Source organism: Rattus norvegicus, chromosome Y (genome assembly GCF_036323735.1).
Source record: "Rattus norvegicus strain BN/NHsdMcwi chromosome Y, GRCr8, whole genome shotgun sequence".
Lineage (NCBI taxonomy): Eukaryota > Metazoa > Chordata > Mammalia > Rodentia > Muridae > Rattus > Rattus norvegicus.
The window spans coordinates 35,939,727-35,966,640 of record NC_086040.1 but is presented as its reverse complement, the minus strand read 5'-3'; the positions used below and the strand labels follow the sequence as shown (position 1 = coordinate 35,966,640).

Here is a 26,914-nt window from a genome sequence, read left to right as displayed (position 1 = left end):
GTGCCTTTTTTCCCTCGGGGCCCCCCTCATCAAGAATGAGGTTTTCCTGAAATAAAGGCTGTTGAGAAGAATCCAACGGTGATGTGTCTTCCTTGCTGGTCGAGGTGGGCACTACACTAATAGAAGAAAAGATGGGGAAGAGTCTTCAACACATGGGCACTGGAGAAAGTTTCCTGAAAAAAAACAAAAAAAAAAAAAACATGACTTATGCTCTAAGATAAAGAATTGACAAATAGGACCTCATAAAATAGCAAAGTTCTGTAAGGCAAAATACATTGTCATTTAGACAAAACTGCAACCAACAGTTTGGGAAAACATTTTTACCAATCCTATATCTGATAGTGGGTAATATCCAAAATATACAAAGATCCTAAGAAGTTAGACTTTAGAAAGCAAAAACAGAATTAAAAATGGGGTACTGTGAGTTACAAAACATTCTCAGATGCAGGTTATCAAATGGCCAAAAAACACATAAATAAATGTTCAACATCCTTAGTAATCAGGGAAATTCAAATCAAAACAAATCTGAGCGTCTACCTCACACCAATGAGAATGGCTAAGATATAAATCTCAGGTGACAGAAGACGCTGGTGAGGATGTGGAGAATGAGGAACACTCCTCCATTGTTGGTGAGATTTCAGACTTGTACAACCCTTTGGAAAATCACACTGAAGTTTCCTCAGAATATTGGACATTCCATGAATGAGGACGCAGCTACAACTATCCTGAGCATATACCCAAAATATTGTCCAACATACAACCGAGAAATATATTTGTCTGTATTCATAGCAGCCATATTTAAAATAGTTAGAAGCAGGAAAGAACCCAGATGCCCTTCAACAGAAGAATGGATACAGAAATGTGGTACATCTACAAAATGGAATATTACTCAGCTGTAAAAACAATGACTTCATGAAATTCTAGTCATATAAAAGGAACTAGAAAATATCATCCTGAGTGAGGTTACTCAATCACAGAAAAACACACTTGATATGCATTCATTGATAAACAGATATTAGCCAAAAAGCTTGAAATACCCTTCATGCCATACACAGACCACATGAAGCTGAAGAAGGATGACCAAAATGCAGATGCTTCACTCCTTCTTTAAAAGGGGAACCAAAATACCCGTGACAGGGGATAAGGAGGCAAAGTTCATAAGAGTGACTGAAGGACCTGCCATTCAGAGCCTGACTCACATGTAGCCCATATATGTACAGACACCAAAACTAGTTAAGATGGATGAAGTTAAGAAGTGCAGGCTGACAATGACTGGATATTGATCCCTCCTGAGAGACACAGCCAGAATATGTCAAATACACAGGAAAATGGAAACAGCAAACCACTGAACCAAGAACCAGAACCCGGTTGGAGGAATTAGAGAAAGGATTGAAAGAGCTGAAGTGATTTGCAACCCCATAATAATAACATTGCCAACCAACCAGAGATACCAGGACCAAACCACAAGAGAAAGACTATACATAGACAGACCCATGGCTCCAACTGCATATGTAGCAAAGGATGGCCTTGCTGGGAAAAATGTAATGAGAAACTCTTGTTTCTACCAAGGTAGGACCCCCAGTGTTGGGGAAAAAGGGGAAGTGTGGGGAGGCCATGGGTGGGAATGTGAACTCCCTTACAGAAGAGTAGGGGGAAGGGTTAAGGGGCTTATGGACTGAAAACATGGACAGGGAATAACATTTGAAATGTAAACATGAAATCTCCAACAATGAGAGAGAGAGAGAGAGAGAGAGAGAGAGAGAGAGAGAGGGAGGAAGAAGAGGAAGAAGAAGAAGAAGAAGAAGAAGAAGAAGAAGAAGAAGAAGAAGAAGAAGAAGAAGAAGAAGAAGAAGAAGAAGAATTTGAAACAGAAATAGAACTAAAGTTCCATTCTTCTCCATTCCCTCTCTTCGTCAGCTGTTGTTTAGGCAGTAGTTTTAGTGAGATGATATAAGTGTAATTTCTGGTGTTACATTGAGACACCATCTCATAGAAAACTTTAGTCTCTTACAATCTTCATGCTCCCTCTTCGGTAATGTTCCTCAGCCTTGAATCATGTGACATTTTGTAGATATAGTCATTGAGACTGGGCTTGAAATTACTATCCTGCATTTTTTATGGCTGGGATTTTTACTGTGATGTTTGTTCCAGAGACTGTAATTAATTCTGTATATAAGGACACATGGCTTTGATTGTTGTTAGATATGATACTGGCTTAAGTAAGTAAGGGGCTGTACATTCTCCTTCGCACCCACAGCTTCAATAGTCTTATATACATGGCTACATTTCTACTACAAACGATTTTCATTGAACAGGACTTAAGCCAAGTTAGAGAGCTGTTGGCTATCACCAAGCTATTTATGCCATTGCACTGCCCTTATGGTTATACTGCATGTTTATCATTGTGTTTTACAGGCATGATGTGAACAATCATTTGAAACTGACAAGACTGATGATTGTAATAACAGGTTATACTAGAAATTTGACCTGTGCCTGGCACATCTTCCAGTATAAGAATATTGATTTTCTGATAAGTAGGGGGATGTAAAAGTTAAATTTTGTTTAACAAAAAAGAGGAAATTAAAATTTTCCTCCTATAACATGTTTAATTAACTGAAGCAAAATAAAATATATTTACTTGATGTTGGGGAAATATCATTTAACAATATAATTCTAACTCTTTTTTTTAATCTATTAGCCATTTCTGAGTTTTTTGCCTTTTTTGGTAGACTGTCACATTTTAAAAACAATTGTCAAAGTTTCCACTCCTTGGTTAGATTCTAAGAATGAGAATTGGCACATCTCCCTGGAGTAGGTCAGGCATTGCTCTCCTTTTGGGTATTTAGGCTTTCTTTGTGGGAGAGTCATGGGGATTGTAGTGTCAGAAGAGGCTCAACTCTTCTTTTGAGAATTTTTTTTAACTTGAGTGTTTCTTATATACATTTCGAGTGTTATTCCCTTTCCCAATTTCTGGGCAAACATTCCCCTCCCCCCTCTCCTTCCTTATGGGGGTTCCCCTCTCAACCATCCCCCCATTGCCGCCCTCCCAACAACAGTCTAGTTCACTGGGGTTTCAGTCTTAGCAGGACCCACGGCTTCCCCTTCAACTGGTGCTCTCACTAGGATATTCATTGCTACCTATGAGGTCAGAGTCCAGTGTCAGTCCATGTATAGTCTTTAGGTAGTGGCTTTGTCCCTGGAAGCTCTAGTTGCTTGGCATTGTTGTACATATGGGGTCTCAAGCCCCTTCAAGCTCTTCCAGTTCTTTCTCTGATTCCTTCAACGGGTGTCCTATTCTCAGTTCAGTGGTTTGCTGCTGGCATTCGCCTCTGTATTTGCTGAATTCTGGCTGTGTCTCTCAGGAGCGATCTACATCCGGCTCCTGTCTGTCTGCACTTCTTTGCTTCATACTCTAATTGGGTGGCTGTATATGTATGGGCCACATGAGGAGCAGGCTCTGAATGGGTGTACCTTCAGTCTCTGTTTTAATCTTTGCCTCTCTCTTCCCTACCAAGGGTATTCTTTTTCCCCTTTTAAAGAAGGAGTGAAGCATTCACATTTTCACCATCCGTCTTGAGTTTCATTTGTTCTAGGCATCAAGCATTTGGGCTAATAGCAACTTATCAATGAGTGCATACCATGTATATCTTTATGTGATTGGGTTAGCTCACTCAGGATATTTTTCAATTCCAACCATTTTCCTAAGAAATTTCATAAAGTCGTTGTTTTTGATAGCTGAGTAATATTCCATTGTGTAGATGTACCACATTTTCTGTATCCATTCCTCTGTTGAAGGGCATCTGGGCTCTTTCCAGCTTCTGGCTATTATAAATAAGGCTGTGATGAACATAATAGGGCATGTGTCTTTTTTATATGTTGGGGCATCTTTTGGGTATATGCCCAAGAGAGGTATAGATGGAACCTCAGGCAGTTCAATGTCCAATTTTCTGAGGAACCTCCAGACTGATTTCCAGAATGGTTGTACCAGTCTGCAATTCCACCAACAATGGTGGAGTGTTCCTCTTTCTCCACATCCTCGCCAGCATCTGCTGTCACCTGAGTTTTGAACTTGGTCATTCTCACTGGTGTGAGGTGAAATCTCAGGGTTGTTTTGATTTGTATTTCCCTTATGACTAAAGATGTTGAACATTTCTTTAGGTGTTTCTCAGCCATTCGGCATTCCTCAGCAGTTAATTGTTTGTTTAGCTCTGAACCCCATTTTTTAATAGGGTTATTTGTCTCCCTGCAGTCTAACTTCTTGAGTTCTTTGTATATTTTGGATATATCTGTTGAATATAATTTGGCCATTATCTGTTGTAGGATTGGTAAAGATCTTTTCCCAAACTGTTGGTTGCAGTTTTGGCCTAACAACAGTGTCCTTTGCCTTACAGAAGCTTTGCAGTTTTATGAGATCCCATTTGTCGATTCTTGATCTTAGAGCATAAGCCATTGGTGTTATGTTCAGGAAATTTTTTCCAGTGCCCATGTGTTCCAGATGCTTCCCTAGTTTTCTTCTACTAGTTTGAGTGTGTCTGGTTTGATGTGGAGGTCCTTGATCCACTTGGACTTAATCTTTGTACAGGGTGATAAGCATGGATCGATCTGCATTCTTCTATATGTGGATCTCCAGTTGAACGAGCACCATTTGCTGAAAATGCTATCTTTTTTCCATTGGATGGTTTTGGCTCATTTGTCAAAAATCAAGTGACCATAGGTGTGTGGGTTCATTTCTGGGTCTTCAATTATATTCCATTGGTCTATCTGAATATCTCTGTACCAATACCATGCACTTTTTAATCACTATTGCTTTGTAATACTGCTTGATATCAGGGATAGTGATTCTCCCTGAAGTCCTTTTATTGTTGAGGATAGTTTTAGCTATCCTGGGTTTTTTGTTATTCCAGATGAATTTTCAAATTGTTCTGTCTAACTCTTTGAAGAATTGGATTGGTATTTTGATGGGGATTGCATTGAATCTGTAGATCGCTTTTGGTAAAATGGCCATTTTTACTATATTAATCCCGCCAATCCATGAGCATGGGAGATCTTTCCATCTTCTGAGGTCTTCTTCTATTTCTTTCTTCAGTGTCTTGAAGTTCTTATTGTACAGATCTTTTACTTGCTTGGTTAAAGTCACACCGAGGTACTTTATATTATTTGGGTCTATTATGAAGTGTGTTGTTTCCCTAATTTCTTTCTCGGCTTGTTTCTCTTTTGTGCAGAGGAAGGCTACTGATTTACTTGAGTTAATTTTATACCCAGCCACTTTGCTGAAGTTGTATATCAGCTTTAGTAGTTGTCTGGTGGAACTTTTGTGATCACTTAAATATACTATCATATCATCTGCAAATAGTGATATTTTGACTTCTTCTTTTTGGATCGGAATCCCCTTGACCTCCTTTTGTTGTCTGAATGCTCTGGCCAGAATTTCAAGAACTATATTGAATAAGTAGGGAGAGAGGGGCAGCCTTGTCTAGTCCCTGATTTTAGTGGGATTGTTTCAAATTTCTCTCCATTTAGTTTAATATTAGCAACTGGTTTGCTGTATATGGCTTTTACTATGTTTAGGTATGGGCTTTGAATTCCTATTCTTTCTAGGACTTTTATCATGAAGGGGTGTTGAATTTTATCAAATGCTTTCTCAGCATGAAATGAAATGATCATGTTGTTTTGTTCTTTCAGTTTGTTTATATAATTGATCACATTGATGGTTTTTCGTATATTAAACCATCCCTGCAAACCTGGGATGAAGCCTACTTGATCATGGTGGACGATTGTTTTGATGTGCTCTCGGATTCGGTTTGCCAGATATTTATTGAGTTTTTTAGCGTTGATATTCATAAGGGAAATTGGTCTGAAGTTCTCTCTTTGTTGGGTCTTTGTGTGGTTTAGGTATAAAAGTAATTGTGGCTTCATAGAAGGAATTCGGTAGTGATCCATCTGTTTCAATTTTGTGGAATAGTTTGGATAATTTTGGTATGAGGTCTTCTATGAAGGTTTGATAGAATTCTGCATTAAACCTGTCTGGACCTGGGCTCATTTTGGTTGGGAGACCTTTAATGACTGCTTCTGTTTCCTTAGGAGTTATGGGGTTGTTTAACTAATTTATCTGTTCCTGATTTAACTTCATTACCTGGATTCTGTCTAGGAAATGTCCATTTCCTGTAGATTTTCAAGTTTTGTTGAATATAGGCTTTTATAGTAAGATCTGATGATTTTTTGAATTTCCTCTGAATCTGTTGTTATGTCTTGCTTTTAATTTCTGATTTTGTTAATTTGGACGCACTCTCTGTGTCCTCTCGTTAGTCTGGTTAAGGGTTTATCTATCTTGTTGATTTTCTCAAGGAACCAACTTTTGGTTCTGTTGATTCTTTCTATGGTCCTTTTTGTTTCAACTTGGTTGATTAAAGCTCTGAGTTTGATTATTTCCTGCCTTCTACTCCTCCTGGGTGTATTTGCTTCTTTTTGTTCTAGAACTTTTAGGTGTGCTGTCAAGCTGCTGACATATGCTCTTTCCTGTTTCTTTCTGTAGGCACTCAGCGCTATGAGTTTTCCTCTTAGCACAGCTTTCATTGTGTCCCATAAGTTGGGGAATGTTGTACCTTCATTTTCATTAAATTCTAAAAAGTCTTTAATTTCTTTATTTCTTCCTTGACCAGGTTATCATTGAGTAGAGCATTGTTAAATTTCCACGTATATGTGGGCATTCTTCCCTTATTGTTATTGAATAACATTGGCCGTGGTGGTACGATAGCACGCATGGGATAATTTCTATCTTTCTGTACCTGTTGAGGCCCGTTTTTTGACCAATTATATGGTCAATTTTAGAGGAAGTACCATGAGGAGCTGAAGAAGAAGGTATATCCTTTTGCTTTAGGATAGAATGTTCTATAAATATCTGTTAAGTCTATTTGGCTCATGACTTCTCTTAGTCTGTCTACGTCTCTGTTTAATTTCTGTTTCCATGATCTGTCCATTGATGAGAGTGGGGTGTTGAAATCTCCTACTATTATTGTGTGAGGTGCAATGTGTGTTTTGAGCTTTAGTAAGATTTATTTTACATATGTATTGCCCTTATATTTGGGGCACAGATTTATAAGATTGAGAGTTCATTTGGTGGTTTTTCCTTTGATGCATATGAAGTGTCCTTCCTTATCTTTTTTGATGACTTTTAGTTGAAAATTGATTTTATCTGATATTAGAAAGGCTACTCCAGCTTGCTTCTTCCGACCATTTGCTTGGAAAGCTGTTTTTCAGCCTTTCACTCTGAGGTAGTGTCTGTCTTTCTCTCTGAGGTGTGTTTCCTGTAGGCAGCAGAATGCAGGGTCCTCGTTGTGTGTCCAGTTTGTTAATCTATGTCTTTTTATTGGGAAGTTGAGGCCATTGATGTTGAGAGATATTAAGGAATAGTGATTATTGCTTCCTGTTTTATTCATATTTGGATGTGAGGTTATGTTTGTGTGCTTTCATTCTCTTTGTTTTGTTGCCAAGACGATTAGTTTCTTGCTTCTTCTAGGGTATAGCTTGCCCCCTTATGTTGGGCTTTACCATTTATTTTCCTTTGTAGTGCTGGATTTGTAGAATGATATTGTGTAAATTGGTTTTGTCATGGAATATCTTGGTTTCTCTATCTATGTTAATTGATAGTTTTGCAGGATACAGTAACCTGGGCTGGCATTTGTGTTCTCTTAGGGTCTGTATGACATCAGTCCAGGATCTTCTGGCCTTCATGGTTTCTGGCGAAAAGTATGGTGTGATTCTAATAGGTCTGCCTTTATATGTTACTTCAGCTTTTTCTCTTACTGCTTTTAATATTCTTTATTTTGTGCGTTTGGTGTTTTGACAATTATGTGACGGGAGGTGTTTCTTTTCTGGTCCAATCTATTTGGAGTTCTATAGGCTTCTTGTATGCCTATGGGTATCTCTTTTTTTAGCTTAGGGAAGTTTTCTTCTATGATTTTGTTGAAGATATTTACTGGTCCTTTGAACTGGGAGTCTTCCCTCTCTTCTATACCTATTATCCTTATGTTTCATCTTCACATTGAGTCCTGGATTTCCTGTATGTTTTGAACCAGTAGCTTTTTCCGCTTTACGTTATCTTTGACAGTTGAGTCAATGATTTCTATGGAATCATCTGCTCCTGAGATTCTCTCTTCCATCTCTTGTATTCTGTTGGTGAAGCTTGTATCTACAGCTCCTTGTCTCTTCTTTTTGTTTTCTATATCCAGGGTTGTTTCCATGTGTTCTTTCTTGATTGCTTCTATTTCCATTTTTTAATTCCTTCAACTGTTTGATTGCGTTTTCCTGGAATTCTTTCAGGGATTTTTGTGTCTCCTCTCTACGGGCTTCTACTTGTTCTCTAAAGGAGTTCTTCATGTCTTTCTTGAAGTCCTCCAACATCATGATCAAATATGATTTTGAAACTAGATCTTGCTTTTCTGGTGTGTTTGGATATTCCATATTTGTTTTGATGGGAGAATTGGGGTCCGATGATGCCATGTAGTCTTGGTTTCTGTTGCTTGGGTTCCTGCGCTTGCCTCTCGGCATCAGATTATCTCTAGTGTTACTTTGTTCTGCTATTTCTGACAGTGGCTAGACTGCCCTGTAAGCCTGTGTGTCAGGAGTGCTGTAGACCTGTTTCCCTGTTTTCTTTCAGCCTGTTATGCGGACAGAGTGTTCTGCTTTCGGGCGTGTAGTTTTTCCTCTCTACAGGTCTTTAGCTGTTCCTGTGGGCCTGTGTCTTGAGTTCACTAGGCAGGTCTCTTGCAGTAGAGAAGTTGGTCTTACCTGTGGTCCCGAGGCTCAAGTTTGCTCGCGGTGTGCTGCCCACAAGCTTTCTAGGGCGACAGCAACCAGGAAGATCTGTGCCGCCGTTTCTGGGAGCTTCAGTGCACCAGGGTTCCAGATGGCGTTTGGTGTTTTCCTCTGGCGTCCGAGATGTGTGTGCAAAGTGCAGTCTCTTCTGGTTTCCCAGGAGTGTCTGCCTCTCTGAAGGTTTAACTCTCCCTCCCACAGGACTTGGGTGCAGAGAACTGTTTATCTGGTCTGTTTTTTTCTAACTCCTTTTAAATGATTAAAAGTCACAGATAGTTCGTAGCTGTCATACTGTGTAATGATTGTGACGATGATATATTCTCTGTTTTATGCAAATGCATAGTAATAATGAAAAAAATTATGTACCAAGTTTCATGCTTTAGGTATCTAATTGCATGTATTCAATTGTATCTAAGATAATATCATATTAGCTAGGTATCAAATGCATAATAATTATGATTAAATTATTAATTATATATTAAAATAAGCATACTAGAGTTACCAAGTGGAAATGGAAAATAAAATAAATTAGAGTAAACAAAATATATTTATTAAAATCCAAATGACGAAAACATTGTATATATACAAGCACCCTGGAGGTATATGTCACCTTAAAGTTTTATAGTGTGTTCTAGAGAGGTGGCCGAGCAGATAAATTTTCATGCCATGAAAAACCAAGAATCTAAATTTGATACCCACACATATATGTTTTGAAGATTTTCATATTTACTACATGACCTGAGCACATAAAAGCTTAAACAGAATATTAGTAATGAGACTAATAAGAACAATAATAATAAGAAAAAGAAAAAAAACAAAACCCTATTAATATTTTAATACAATAATATATTGTATTGGCCTTAAAAAAGGAAATTCAACACATTTTCTTAGTAGATTAACTCTTCAAAGAAAAACTAAAAGTCTTTTACTTCATTCTATATGAAATAAAAAACACATGAGATGGATTGTGTAAAGGAAGAGAGAACAGCAAACTGTAAAATTAATATAGTCATTGCAGAGGAAAGAAAAAGATACTGAACCCAGGTTATATAAGTAAAAATTTGAAAGATTTACTGCATAATATTGACATATTTAATCTAAAACATCTTAAAAGATAAAGGAAAGAAAACTGGAAAAAAATGCCTGAATGTAGTCTCAGCACCGAGAAGGAGGCAAGATGTCTCAAATACAAAGATACACTGAAATACATGAGAAAATGATAAATAGGTTGATTTTATTATGGAATAAGTATTGTAGTATTGCCTTAGTGGTTAAGAGCACTTATTACTCTTTAGAGCAAACTTGTTAAGTTTACAACACCCATGAAGACACTTGCAACCAGCTGTAAAAGCATCTCCAGGGGATCTGATAACTGATCTCCCCAAGTGCCTGTGTTCATGTGCACAAATCTATACATAGACATTCACACATAACAGATCATTAAAATAAAAGATTCCTAAATATATTTTCTGCACAAATAATAAATAGTAAGCATATGACATATGAAAACACAATTGATGCAATGTAGTAAGAATGGAAAAAATCGCAAATAGTATGAAGAGTAAATTAAGGATTAATGCTTACACAGTTCAGTAAGCGAAAACGCTAAACTTCACAATTGAATTGCAATGTAGATGATAAAAAGAAACTAGCATTTGAATTAATGAGTGAAACTATTTTAAAAATTATTTTATTTATTTACATTCCTGCCATTGTGCTATGTCCTTCCCACAGTTCCTCATCCCATTCCACCTCTTCCTTCCCTGACTCGAGGAGGATTCTCCCCAGATCCTGCCAGGCACCATAATCCCTGTGGCCTCAAGTTTCTCAAGGATTACGCCAGACCAAGCAGTCCTCTGCTATACATGTGTCACGGCCTCCGATCACCTTAGGTGCCCTGCCTGTTTGGTGGATCAGTGTCTGGGAGATCTCAGCGATTCAGATTAGTTGTGACTGCTAGTCTTCCTATAGAGGATGCCCTCCTCTTCAACATGTTCAACCCTTCCACTAATTAAAGAACTGAGAGAAGTTAGAGATTGATACCTTTTTAAAATATGTGTACCATTTAATTTTGAATGGTATAGTATGGTTTCTCATATAAAATTGATGGCAATATATATTTATTAGAGTCTTCTGAAATGGAAACTTGGCAGTATTTATACAAGTATTACATTACTTAACAGTCTTGACATCATTCTAACAATGTGTTTTGTAATTTATACAAAATATAATGTAAATAATCACCATTGAGTAGAGTGCCTGAGTCAGTGTACTTTCTGTAGCGAACTTTAGTTAATGAAAATGAAAATGATCTGAATGGCACAATTAGATTATTATTTAAACAAATGAGTATACTACCATTTATTAAATGCATGATATTCCATGAAGAAATTCCCCATGCACATGTATTCAAGATATATTGTTAATTGAAAAACAAATGACAGAATAATGCATTATTTAATGAAACTTGAAAAACAGAATATTTACATATATTCTATAATTTTGTCAATATTGAGTAAACCTGATAAAAGAGCAGGGGATGCAGGAGACAGAACACTGGCAGTTCTAGGGTAATTTGAGCTACACAATGAGACACAATTTTTAAAACAAATAGAGCAGATTTGAAAGAATATCTCCCAAATTTTCTTTGTGGTTACATTTAGAAGTTTTAAGAAAGGAAGTTATTCTTTGACAATTCCATACATGCACAAAACATGAATGTAAGCCCTCTATACTCTCAACCTCATCCTCCCCAACCAACATAATCTCTTTGGACTAAATCCTGATAGCACGTGAATATCTTTATATTTTCCTTCATGAACCCCTGGATATAACTTGAGCCTTTTTGGTGAACAAGGGCATGAAGCTAAACATTTAACCCCTAGTAAGACACCAGTGGCTACATCATCTTTTATTTTCCAGCACTGCCCTTAGTAACTTTGAATAGGCAGGGTCAACATAATTTAGGGTCTGTTCAGATAGATGTAATTATTGCGAATTCCTGAGTGTCACAACTGAATATTGCTCAGAAGACAACACCTCACAGAACTCGTTACCTGTTAATTAGCCCTTTAAAGAAGCCAAGCCCTGAACATCACCTTATCTCTCAACCAGAAATTATCTCCAATGGGTAATAATTTGAAATGAAAGCATACTTTTCTCCAAGGGACTCTCACTGGGTACACAATTCAATTTTAAGGGTAGACTGCATAAAAAGCACTAAGGGAACTCAAAATTATCTTTGGAGAATCGTTGTCTCATAATCCACCAGGACATTTTCTTCACAATTTCTTTTACCTTATTTTAATTTGTTTAATTATCTATTAATTGCTACTCTGTATGATTTTGTATATATTGTTTCCTGGTTTTATGTTTACTTAGAATTATCCAGTATGTGAATGGAAGTCTGGGTCCCTGTGTCTGTACCTGATTCTTGTGCCTTTTATTGGCTCTTTGCTATCTGCTTGTTTTGTTCTACTCCAGTTCATTAACCTTTACCCTAATTTTGTCCCTTAGATGATTTTTTGTTATCTACTGAGAGTCAGAAGGAATGTAGATACAGGTGACAGGAGAGGTATAGAAGAAGGGGGAGAAATAGAGGGTAGAGGAACCGTAAAAAATATATTGCATAAAAAAGTCTATTTTAAAGAAAAGAATTTTAAAAACATACTTTATATGGCCTGTCTGCTCCCTTTTCTCAAAGTCCTAACTAGTTTCATATCAAAAGTTTTAGTCACTTTCCAACTCACAGAAAGTGATTTGTTTATAGCCAATCTGGAACTGCAACTATATGAGTGAAGCTTCTGCACGCTTAAAGTAATGCAGTCTTTAAATGCTTTCAGAGACATCAATCCATTGGGGTATAGTGGGTATTTCACATGATGGATGTTACACATTTTCAATGTGAAGATATACATTTTTGATACTTCAGTTTTCATGAAACTCTTCAAGTTCAAATTAAAAGTTGTATGGGATATAGGTATGTTCCTTTGAAATTTTCACAGTTTACCAAATAAAACTAAAATACCATTAATAAATCAGAATATATTGTATCCTAAGCCCATATCAATATAGCAATTAAGAAATAGAAGTAGATGTGAATTATTGGATAAAAGCTGTTTCTGGAGAGGCACTATTTTATTTCTGGCACAATTTCACTTCGGTGGTACATGGTTTAAATCAAACTTCTGTTAATGAAGGTCTTGCTGTAGAAGACCATTCTTTCACTAAGGGACTCTCAAAACCAGTTGCAAAGAGCGCTAGCATTTCAATAAATCATATGAAGCAATTTTGGCAATGTCTTTATAACACTAAAATGACTGCACAGGAGTTAGTCTTCATCAATATCTCTGCTTCAAAGGGAATACTCCTCATTTCATTGTGTAATAAAATTTCAAATTCAGTTTCATGTAAATTAGATGATGATGGTGATGATGTCATTGTTGTTGTTGTTGGTGGTGATGAAAATGATGAAGAAGAATTCAAAAAAAGAACTTTTGGGACAGAAAACAAAGCCCATACTATTTTCAGTGTTTTTCCTATCTTTAGTGTATATAAGATCGACAGTGAAAAATAATCTATAGTAAGTGCTATGTTGGGAAGGAAGAGGGTTAAGCTCATCAATAGCCGACAAACCAACAGAAGAGGAAGCACATTTTGTCATGAGAAATTTATAACTATTCTACAAAAAATCATTATCATAACCATAGCAATGAATAAATTTAATTTTGTGAGGGAGCAAATTGACTTTCAGAGTTTAAGCAATATACATAAAGTTATCATGGACAGAGTGCAATCCATAGCTGTCAGGACAAAAGCCCATGAATTTTAGATCTTGGTCTCCTAGGATTTTTAAAATGAATGACATAATGAAGGCAATGTGCAACCCTGAATGTCTTGCCATATAAGTCACAAAGACACCATACTACATGTTGTGTATCAGGATAGACCTTTTTTCTTCACATGTATTCAGAGTTTCAAAGATTAAAATGGTTGAGGTTAAGAAGAGGGCATTTTTCAGGTTGCATTGACCTCTCCAGTGTGCAGTTTGGTTTTGGTGGATCATTACAGTGTTTAATTTTATTTTATTTGAACAGGTGATAGAATTTATCTGTACAGATTAATGACCCTCAGTTTGATATTTCCATAATGCAGACACCATGCACTGAACTAATGTAACATTGACTTTCCTGCAACTTACCAAAAGTGAGGATACTTTTAGGGGAAAAAAGTGACTTGCAGAGGTTACAACAAGTCTTAATAGATTTTCAGAATTTTTTATTTTGGAATTTTTACTTAATCTTCATACATATATACAATGTACCTTGATCACACCTATCCTAAACTTGGTTCTACTCTTTCCAGAACATTCTCATTCCAGTTTCATGTTCTTTATATTTTTTTCTTTTCCTTGTAATCCATTGCTTTACTGAGTACTGCGTGCTGGGATGTTGCCTAATCTTGTCTTAATCATGTGCTGGACTTGTGAATACGAGGGTAGATGCAGTGAGTCCATAGGTCCAATAACTGTGTCATGTCCAGAGGTCACGATTGCATCCTCCCAATCCTCACATTCTTTCTTCTCATTTTCTGCAATGTTTCCCCAGCCGTATGATCAGCTTTCATCTTCTCACAGTCTTAGCACTTATACCAGTTACACATATCAGCAGTAATTGTTGCACAGTACACATACACATTTCTCTGACCACAGCTCATGAAAGCTGTAATCTATGGACAAAAACAATAAGAATTGGAAGACAGTTTGACAACATGGTCATTTAGCAAAACAGGAGTAGTAGGATCCTCTCTACAACCATTTGAGACATGGGAAATTTCGACCATGTTTACAACATGAGATCTGACTTCCCTTCTATAGAAGAGGATTCAAAGTCAAACAAACTGTAGTTGTCTACTTTCATAAGATTAAGGCATTTGTCCTCACAGTTCTATTCTTTTCAATTGGGACAATGATATCTAGCTTCATCAATATCCATTCCAATTATGTAATTTTTCTCTTTATCTGGTTACATAAAGGTCTAGTGTCTATATATGTCATTTATCCAATTTTGTAACATGGATATTGTGAACAGTGAGAAGATAAACTCATTTAATAAAGGTATCATAGAAATATATAGGTAGATACTTTCAGGTACATATTCTTTCAGTGGTACTATTGAATCACAAGTGATTTCAGTTTTTAGTTTCTATATCGATTTCTATAGTAGCTATATTAAAATTTAGTCCGAGCATCTGTATTCTAGGGTACATTTTTCAGCAACACAGTATAAACATTGTCATTTGTATTTATACTTAACCAATGATTTGTGGGTTTAGTATTTTTCCTGTACATTTTGATAATTTTTGTGCTATTATTTTAAGCATTTGTTCTAGTATGTAATATATTTTTGAAGAATAAGTTATTGGGTCTTATTCAATGGATATGATCCCTATGTCAGATAAAGAGTTGGAAAACACCTTCTTTAATGATAAGGTAAATCGCATGGTCATTGCACTGAATCTTCTGCTGAGTTTCAAGTGCTGTTCATGCATATATATATATATATATATATATATATATATATATATATATATATATATATATATATAAACTAGAAATATCTATGGGAAGTTGAAGGAAAGGAAAATGTAAGACCAAAAATATGTTATATGTTATATATATATATATGGAATCTTCTGTTCCTGTATTTGTTCATAATAAAAAGTCATGTTATTAAATGGGAAATAACTTTTCTGTTCACTACTCTAGCTCAATCTTCAATTTTCAGTTATATTTCGTTTGCCTACTCTCCTCGTTTGTGGTACATCTATGCCTGCCTTCTGAAGAAAATTGCAGTGCTAGACCCTTATTTATGACCTCTTGTGATAAGGAAAGTGAAGCTAAACAGCTATCCTAATAGAAGTCCACAAATAGAGATTGGATTTCAACACAGTATTTATCTACAGTGAGACTATAATCTAGGAGATTACTGAAAAAGATGTAGCAAATTTAGTAATTATTTTTTTTAATTTCCATACCAAACGCTGCCCCTCCCTTGTCACTTCCTCACAGAGTCTCTGTCCCACTCCTCTTCTCTCCTAAGATGATGACACACCTAGTTATGTCCCCAACTCTGAAACATCAAATCTCTTTAGAATTAGGCACATCCTCTCCAACTGCAGTTAGACAACGGAACCCTGTCTGGGAACAGATTCCTCGGTCAGGCTACAACTTTCAGGACTTCCCCCACTCAAGTTTTTGCGGAAGCCACATGAAGATTGAACTACATGTCTGCCACATATGCACCAGGGGCCTAGCTACACCCTGTGCATCATCTTTGGTTAGGGCTCAGGCTCTAAGAGTACCCCGGGGTATAAGTTAGTTGACACTGTTGTTCTTCCTGTGCAGTTTCTATTGCCTTTTGGGCCACCAAACTGTCCTCAAGCTCCATCCACTGTTTGGCTGTAGGTGTCTGTATCTGCCTGAGTCTGCTGCTGGGTGGGGTCTCTCAGTACAACATGCGCCTATCTGCGAGTGTAATAGAACAACATTAATAATGCCATGAATTGTTGCTTGACTATGGGATGGATCTCAATTTCACTGGCAAGTCACTCAGTCGCTGATTTTCTTTTAGACTTGACGAATTTTACGTTGAATGCTTTGTGGGTGTACTGGTGTCTTTAACCCTCCACTGGTGGTACTTCCTTGCCACAGGAGTTGACCTCTTCATGTTCCATATCACCAATGTAAGTCACAGCCTAAGAAACCCCCATTGATTCGTGGGTACCTACCCTATCCCAGGACTCTTTCTCACCCTGGATATTTCCCCTACGTCCTCATCACCATAAGTTCAAGATTTCCTTTCCTTCTCATGACTATCTGGCCTTATCTCCTGTCCCTTCCCACACATAATCCATTCTCTTCTCCCTTCCTTCTCCCAACCAGTTCCTTCCCTCAATCTCACTTCAAGACTATTTTATTCCCCATTCTAAGTGAGAGTCAAGTACCTGCATTTAAGCCTTTCTTCTTGTTTATCCTCTTTGGATCTATGAGGTTTGTGGAGGGTGTCCTGAAGTTTATGGATAATATGAACTTATAATTGAGCAATTTCAAAAACCCTGCAGAAACATATTTTTATAGTAGTATATCAACATTGAAAATTATATTTCAGTATGAGTGAATGTCAAGAGGGGCAAAAATTAAGCAAAAAGCAACTTAAAATATAAATCAAATCACATTTTTTCCAGCTGATATTCTTATAATAATAATAATCTTCTACCATAAATAATTATTACCTCACAGGCGATTTTTTAAATGATACCACAATTGGAAGATAAGTGATGTTTTTAACAAATAATTATGCAGAGTATGACTAAGATCAAATAAGATAAATATATTATTTTGATATCACTTGCTGGCATTTTATCTCAAACATGATGTATATTGCATTAAAAAATAAGGTCTTATCCCAGCTCCAAAAAAAAGAAAGAAAAATAAGGTATCAGTTTTCAATTTTAGTATTTATTTTAACCTAACCTATAAAGTGACAGGTTGCCTTATGTCATGTTTGCAGACATTGAACTTCATCCTCCCTCCCTCAGTTCTTTTTCCACACCGCTTCTATGCCTCTCCTACTTATACTATACTGTCTGCATCATTCTTACTTCTACATTCATATCCCACATGCTCGATATATTCCAAACCACACTGTTTTAACCCTACTTTCTAATCTCATGTGACCCATTCCTGTTTAATAAACTCAAACGACCCACAGCTTCACCTAAATGCAATTACATTAAAATTAAATTGCACATCTAAGACCCTAATACCGAGTTGCTGAATGATCTAGTCACATAGCAAGCTCTCTGAAGGAACTGAAAATAACAAATATTTGCTTTCATTACAGGAATAAAGAAAAGGCCAGCTCACTGCACAATCACTTGATATCATGGAACAATTCTGCCAACACTAAAAAGAGAAATCTCATAAAGAGCCCGGTACCCGAGTCCACAGTTTCTTACCTTCTGTTTCATTGTGCACACTCTGGCCACAATTTCATTACAACCAGTTTGAAACCAAAGGTATTCTCTGCACCAAGGATCCATTTCTATTATATTGTCATATTCAGCCATGTTCAGTTAAATTTAAGCACCGACCACACCAAAGGCCAGGTTTATAAAGTATCAAACAGAAACCTGAGAAGAAATGCTACAAAAATACATTCATAACTAGTAAATAAACAAAAGGTCTTTTACTAGTTTAAACACTGCATCTATCCCTTTACATTGTCTATAATGTTCCTGGGTATATTCACAAGCCAAGAAAAATGTGTTTAAGTCAAGAAACAACTTGTAAGATTTACTTTTCTCTGTCTATTATATAGACTATAAAGACTAAATTTAGATATCAATGCTTAATAGAAAGCAATCTTACCTGTTGTGTCCTTTCACCTGTTTCTCCAATGTTTCTTTTTTATAATTGAAAAAAAATATAGTTAACCCTGTTATTAAAATTTTCCCCGGTCCACTTCAATTTCTACTTCAATTCTGAGTGATAAGTCTAACTGGGATCTGATTACATATATTGGCCACATACGTATTTTTCTTAAAAATCCTGAGGCAATGTTTTATATGCCTGAAAGTATTCTTTTGCGAGAGCAGTATTCTGGAAATTTAGTTCATCACTTTACATGGTTTTCTCTGAATGAATTTATTATTTGCTAATTTGTTTTAAATTTTTAGGAGTATTGTGTGTGTGTGTGTGTGTGTGTGCCTGTGTGTGTGTACATACACACATACATGTATATGTATGCTTGCTAATTCAACTTTAATATGAGCATAGAAATTGCTTGAGTCATATTGATAATTTATGGAGATAGTGTATTTTAGTATATGCTGTACATAAACTTGAAAATACATTATGTATATTTCTTCAAATGCAATGTTTAAATATGTATATTCGATCTAACCTACTAATTGCAGTTTAAGCATTTTCCAACATTTATTTTATCTTATTAGGTGTCTAGAAAGAAATACATGGAATCATGAATCATCTCTTAACTCCAACTGTAGGTAGACTCAATGATATATCTTTTTTTTTGTTGTTTTTTTTTTTTCGGAGCTGGGGACCGAACCCAGGGCCTTGAACTTCCTTGGAAAGCACTCTACCACTGTGCTAAATCACCAACCCCATGATATATCTTGCTTTTATACATGATTGCTCACCTTTGGTTCATTAAGCATATATTTAATTTGCTCTATGTATATTATAATTTGTGCCACATTGTTTATATGTATTCGTTGATAATTTACTTCTGTCAACAAAAATTAAAAATAAATGATTTATATACATTATTTTCAAAATCTAAGATCATTCAGTTTCTTCCATAATCAAATACCATAATGCATAAATATCAGAAACATTTCTTGTTTGTGGCTATTAACAAAAATTATTTGATGTACCATTACTACAAACATATTTGATATTATCCATTGAAGTTTTTTCAAGGAGTTGTCTAACTTTTAATAAAGGGAAGTATAGTAAAATTGTTAGTATCTTTCTTTCTCAAATGATATCAGTATTTTTTCAATCTATATTCCTTTAAATTGAAAAATAGATTTTTGTTTATATAACTCATAACAAAAAGGGACATGTTGGGTATAGACAGCAAAAGAGACCAAAGGAAGTTAATGCCAAACTCTAACATTTGTGCCAATATCAGAAATGGGAAATGATATTTTACTGTATGATTAATTTAATGAGACAAAATGTCATTTTTATCTAATAACTTTCCTGACTATTTTATGTATTTACATTTCAAATGTTTTCTCTTTTCCTCCCTCTCCCATAACCCCCACCAGATACATGGCATCGCTGAAGATGTCCCCATTCCCACCAATCCACTTCAACTTCAATGCCCTGGCATTACCCTACATTGGGAAACAAGTCTTCACAGGATTAAGGGCTTTTCCTTTCAACGATGTTAGACAGTGCAATCCTCTGCCACATATGTGGCTGCACTCATGGGTCCCTCAATCTTTACTCACTAGTTGGTGGTTTGATCCCTCAAATTTCTAGTGGGGTCTGGTTGGTTGATATTATTGTTCTTCCTGGGGTTTTGCAAACCCCTTCAGCTCTCTAACAACTCCATTGAACCCCCCTTGTTCAGTCCAATGTTTAGCTACAATCATCCTCACCAGTGTCAGTAGGGTTCAGTCAGAGTCTCTCAGGAGATATCCTTATCTGAGTCCTGTCAACAAGGGCATGTTTGCATCAGCAATAGTGACTGGTTTGTGTGACTGCATATGGGACAGATCCCAACAAGAGGTAGTCTCTGGTTGACCCTTTCTTCAGTCCCTGGTTAACTCTTTATCCTTGTATTTCCTACCATGAATATTTTTCCCCTTCTAAGAAGGAATGTAACATCTGCATTTTGGTCCTCTTTCTGCTTGGGCTTCATATGACCTGAGAATTCTTTCTTGTGTATTCCACACTTTTGGGCTGATACACACTTCTAATAAATGTTTACCATTTGCATTCTTTTGTGACTGGGTTACCTCACACAGAATGATAATTTCTACTTCCATCTTAAGAATTTTATACAAACTTTGTTTTTGATAACTTAGAAGAACACAGGTGTGTAAATGTACCACATTTCCTTTATCCATTACTATGTGTAGAGACATCTGGTTTCTTTTCAGCTTCTGGCTATTATAAAAAAGAAAGGTGCTCTCAACCTGTAGCATCACGTGTCCTTCTTATATGTTGGAGATCTTTTGGGTATATATCCAAGAAGTGGGTTTGTGGTATCCTCAGGTAGTCCTATATCCAACTTTGTGAGAAAACTCCAGACTGATTTCCAGAGTGGTTGTACAAGCTTGCAATCTGACCAAACATGGAGGAGAGTTTGTCTTTCTCCACCTCCTTGCCAGCATCTGTTGTCATCTCATTTTTTTTACTTTAGCCATTCTAACTGGAGTGCGTGTAACCTTAGAATTTTGTGATTTGCATTATCCTGATGGCTAAGGATGTTGATATTCTTCAGTAGAGAATTCTTTGTTTAGCGCTATACAGCATTTTTGAAAGGACTATTTGAGTCTTTGTATAGATTGATTTTAGCCCTCTATCAGATGGAAGATTGGTAAAGATCTTTTCGTAATTTGTTGATTGTACCTTTTTCCAAATGCCACAGCCCTAGCCCTACAAGAGCTTTATGAAGTCCCATTTGTAGATTCTTGATCTTGGAGTAAAAGCCATTGGTGTTCTGTACAGGAAACTTACCCACTTTTTCTTCTATTAGTTTAAGATTATATGTCATTTTTTGTGGAGAAAGTGATGGCAAGGAAGGATTTCAAACCATAGTCAACTACATAATTGTGGACATTTGTTCCCAAAATTGTGGGTTGTTCCCCAGGACGATAATAGCTGGACTGAATCCACCTTTTATCTATACAAAATGGGGAAGCATGGACCTAATGGGAATAATGAAGACAAAAAAATAAAAAAATATCACAAAAGCGTAAACTAATAGAAGCAAACCATTACCGCAAACTAGCACAAACAATTTTATGTTCTAACCAGAAAAGGCATCAAAACTAAAGTCACATTTGTGCACCCTACGTAAAGACAAAAGTGAGTGGGGCATGGTCTTTTTTCCCTTTTTTGTTTTTCAAGTACCTTACAGAAACAGGAATCTCATACTGCTTTTTCCATGATTTATTAAAGGTTTTTAAGCCCTCATGTATTAAAGTACCATTTGAAAGTATTGATAGCTGCTGCCTAGGTTTTTTTTCAAGTTCACAAACTTCTTGGAATAATGTTCCAAAATGTAACTAGGCCCAACCCTGAGCTATAGAACTATGACAAGACGATAATAACAGATATTTTCAAGGCGCAAGCACTATAGTACTATACAATTGAGTATAGTAATCCAAATTAATTCAAATAGCTCAAGAGAGAAGGAAGATACATCTAAAAAAGGGTTAGAAAAGTGGTGAAGAATGAACTCCTTCATCGTGTATGCCAGCATTCATGGTTCTGCAGTAAGTCCTACGAGGCAGAATCCAAGTAGCAATGAGAGGAAAGAACTCAGGACAAGACAGGGAGATAAACTAGCATGGTGGGAAATGTTAGTGAAAAACTTAGATATGAAAATGTCTTGTAAAATTAAAAAGGGATTTTTTCTTTATTTTCTCATTCCAATCAAAACAGACATCCCTGAATGATTCTCCTCTAAGACTTCCATAAAAGAGGTAAAACAAAAGCCAACATAAACATTAAACGATTGAAAATGAAACAAAAGAAAAAAAAAAAAAACTTCTGTATGTTTCAGAGCAGGATCACAGGAAAATGAGCTGAATCTGGTCAAGAAGAAACCTAGAGTGGCAAGCAGGAACTAGAATTAAGAGCTGCAAGAAATAGGGAGGGGAGCAGTGACAGGAACATGGCCACACCTGAGAGATAAGGCTGGGCCCTTTACAGGGGCACAGAATGAGGTAAGAAAATATTTCAAATAAAGCAGCATCTATCCTTTCTGCTCACCTCAAGTAGCCCATCCTCGAAAAACCCCCATTTAGGGAATAATACAGAAGAGTTGTGGTATGTATGTCACTCACTTCCCATTTCCTTTTAACCCTGTCTCCGAAGTCAGGAAATATGAGCATTTTGTATTTCCAAGAAGAAAAAAACCTCCCCAGGTATAAGGACGTCCTGAGGACCATGTGACAAACTGAAATATGTGAGGGCAGAGAAGGTGGAGACGTCTCATTCCACAGAGCAGAAATGTGACTGCCCAAGTTAAAGGGATAAGGAAACCATATCAGGTAAACCAGGTCTCATAACATTAAACTTATTTATATTATTATTAACTATTCTTAGTTCAAATCCCTTTTCAGCTCAATCCTCATTTTGAATGAAGCTGATTTATCCTGCAATGTGTCTGTACCATTTTCTCTTCCTAGGATTGGCTTTCATCATGGGAATAATAGATGATTGTGGCAGCATAGGTGTTGGTTTTATCCCTATATATCACTTCCTTTACGTACTATATGTGTAGTAACATGTAATGACTTTCATTTGGAGGTATAAATGATTGAGCTAATATATATATGGTTTAAACCTCTATTGACAGTATTTAGAAAATATCAGGTATCCATTCTCTGTAAATAATTGCTTCTCTCATATGATAAGGAAACAATAAAATTTTGTTCTAGACAAAATAATCTCTATAATTTTAATATCTAATGATACAGAAGAACATTAAGATAATGTGGAATATTTAATCAGCTGAACTGCATATCATTTATTTAAGAATAATGAGAATTATTGATATGTTTCTAAATCTAATATAAGAACAAAAACCAAAGCATTAAATAAATAGTGGCAGAAGATCAGGGTCAATTTGTTAAATGTAGCTTACCTTCAGATCCACTGTTTTCTTTTATTTAGTAAAAATTTAAATACTCTTCTTCAGTATTTTTCATCCTGTCATTGACTCTATTTTCAAAGCACTATCCGATAACTATCATGATTGTTAAATTTAAAACCAAGAATTTTGCATGTGTCAATCACTTTCTGCATTTCCTTATTTGCGGTTTATTCTGTTCCCAATGGCCATGTTCGGTAGAACTCATGAAGAATTTCTGGCTCTTCTAATGAAAATTTTCTGAAAGCATATATTATTCATAGTTGTAAAATGCTGTGCATATGTTTAATAGTACTGGATATTATAGTTAAAATCATCTGGATTCAGAATTTCTGCATAACACACTAAAATACTAAATATAAAAACTAGAGGGGTTGGTGATTTAGCTCAGTAGTACAGCGCTTGCCTAAAAAGTGCAAGGCCCTGGGTTCGGTCCCCAGCTCCAAAAAAAAAAAAAAAAGAAAAGAACCAAAAAAAAAAAAAAAAAACTAGAAGAACTAGAATTTATTACATATTTTTTTCTCTTCTAGGGTTTGTAAATTTACAAAAACTAAGCAAATGACTTCTTTCTGTGAAATTCACATTCATGAGCTATTAAATACTAATCAAACAGCCGTGTCAACCCCCATAAACTTGGATTAAATTCTAATTGCAATCTAAAATGTTTGTAGTAAGTAAATGGGCAAATAACTTGCTGAATATACTAAATAAGCATGTAGTATAATCATAGGTTTGCTCTTTATTAAATAAGAACTCCCAGATATAACTTGGTAAATACAGATAATGAATTAAGTTTTTTCTTATATAACAGCTAATAATGCTCTGAGTAATGGCTTAAATCACAAAACCATGAACAGTAAGTAGAAATGTCTAGTGAGTTACAGGTTCTTTCAAGCATCTTGAAGTAAATCGATCTAAAATAAATTCCTTTAAAATTCTTCTAAACCCACTTATCATGAAATATTTCAAATCAGAGTAAATAATCCCAACACCTTTTCATTTGCTCAGAAAAAAGACATTAGCTTTATTTGATTCCTGCCCTCCCCACCCTCATTCTTCTACCAAAAACATCAATTTCCAACATAGCTCTCTGATATGACTCTTTTTCATTATCACTGACACTACTTCCAGATAGACTTCAAAAACAGCCTTCAAATCATTCTCTGTATCATTTCATAATACATAAGTAACCAGAGTCCCTTCCTATATACATAGTGAGTTAAACAAACTTATTTAAAACTATTCAATTATTTCTGAGATATTTTCCATAAATAAAAATTTATATCTCTTATATTGTTTCTGTAAGCCCATATGCTTTATTTGCCTAAGCTTCAGATTTATTTCGTCCTCTCTTCCATCACTTAATCTATACAACCTACTTTCACATTTACTTTTTGTATATGTCAAGCTCTTTTCCTTTATTGACCTTATATTTATTGTAATATTGCCCGAAATATAGTTCAATTATTTTTCATCTTATTTAACTTAACTGTCACTTTCTTAGGACAGTCTCCATGAACTTATTTCTAAAATAGATTCTTGAATTATTTGCATACAATCACCTGCAACACACTGATTTATGCATTCACTTCTTTCTTTTTTCTTATATCTTTATGCAATTTTTATAAAAGAAAGCTCATAATACTTTTTATTCATTCATAATCTATACCACTATTATGGACCCTGGTACATTAATGGAGACTTATTATTTATTACATGATTCAGAAAGTTGTAAAAATAAACTTTATGCTTTTCTTCGTTTTAATGAATATGCATTCCATGCGTTGGTTAAACTATCATGAAGTAATTAAGTGAGTTGATAAATATAATAAAATTCAATTACCTAGATGAAATTGTCTAAACATTTTTATTTGTCAACGATAGTCTATTTCATATTCAACAGCAATGCTTTGTTGACTGAGCAATTATCTCAGTTAGGAATACATTTGACATGTAATACTATGATACCTTATTTTAATGCATAGCACCCATGTAAAAATGCCAGGTGCCACTCATGTGTGGTCCCATCTCTGAAGATACAAAGGGATGATCATTCCTAGGGGCTTACTGGTCACAGAGTCAAATTTCATTTGTGAGCTGTTCCAGTGAAAGATTAAAAATCAAGAGGACCCAAAGCTATGTTTCCAGAGCTGAACCTGTAACTCACCTCTCTGTGCCCAGATACCACCAGGAAATGGTGGGATTTCCAGGAGTACTGACACACTCAAGATCACATTAGAAACTACCACTTCTCAGAGTCTTCAGAACCCAGGAACAGAGGGGCAGTCTGCTACAGGATACTTTTGATTTCTATCTATTCCTTGTAGCTGAACCTGTTCCATAGCTCTTGGTACACAAGATGCTTCAGGAGAGACCTAGTCTCCCTGGAGTGCTGACACACAGGCTTACAGGAGGATCAATCCATTGTCAGAGACAGTAAAACCAGCTAACCCCAGAGATAACGAGATGGCAAGAGGGAAGTATAATAGCCTAAGCAACATAAACCACGGCTACATGACATCATCAGAACTCAGTTCTCACAACAACGCAAGGCTAGGATACCCTCAACAGAACAGAAAAGAAAAAGAAATGTTTGTACTTCAAATCACTTAACATGATGATGTTAAAGGATTTTAAGAAAGACATAAATAACTCCATCAAAGAAATACAGGACAACAGATGTAAAGAGATAGAAGCCCTTGTAGAGGAAACACAAAACTCCCTTAAAGAATTACAGGAGACCATAATCAAACAGGTGGAGGAATTGAACAACCCATCAGGAAAAAAAATATTTAAACAGCAACAACAACAACAACAAAAACACACAAAAAGAGTCACTCTGGATATGGAAAACCTGGGAAAGAAATTAGGATTCAAGAATGCAAGCATCAAACAACAGAACATAAAAGATGAAAAGATTATCAGAGACAGAAAGTACCATAGAAAACATTGACACTACTGTCAAAAAATGCAAAACACAAAAACTCCTAACCCAAAACATCCCAGAAATCTCAGACAAAATGAGTCGATAAAACCTAAGGATTATAGGTATAGAAGAGAATGAAGACTCCCACTTTGAAGGGCCAGTAAATATCTTCAACAAAATTATACTACAAATGTTCCCTAACCTAAAGAAAGAGACAATATATGAGAAGTAAATAGTACTCCAAAAAATTAGACCAGAAAAGAATTTTCTCCCATCATATAATAGTCAAAGTATAAAGTCCACAAATCAAAGAAAAAATATTAAAAGCAGTAAGGCAAAAAGGTCGACTAACATAAAAAGGCAAACCTATCAGAATTCCACCAGACTTTATAAAAGACACAGATCCTGGGCATATATCACACAGATTCTAAAAGAACAAAAATGTCAACCCATGCTACTATAAAAACTCTTAACAACATAGATGGACATATCAAGATATGCCACACAATAGCAAATTTAGAAAATATACTTCCACAAATCCAGTCCTTCAAAAGATAATATATCTAATGTTCCAGAACAAGGAGGGAAACGACACCCCCACACAAAGCAAGAAAATAATCTACTTTGAAAAAACACTAAAGAGTTAAAGAAGATAGCCACAGAAACATAATTTGATATCTAACAAAAAAATTAACAGAAAAATGCAAATATTGGTCCCAAATAAAACAAAACACCAAAGGACTCTATTCTACAT

General features: G+C 35.8%; 1 long non-coding RNA gene across 1 annotated transcript in view; it reads right to left on the bottom strand.

The window, feature by feature from the left end:
• Positions 1-26,914, bottom strand: part of LOC134484279 (uncharacterized) — a 76,087-nt gene continuing 49,173 nt past the window's right edge. The window contains exon 6 of the long non-coding RNA XR_010061690.1: positions 1-173. This is a non-coding gene — a long non-coding RNA (uncharacterized LOC134484279). The remainder of the gene's footprint in view (positions 174-26,914) is intronic.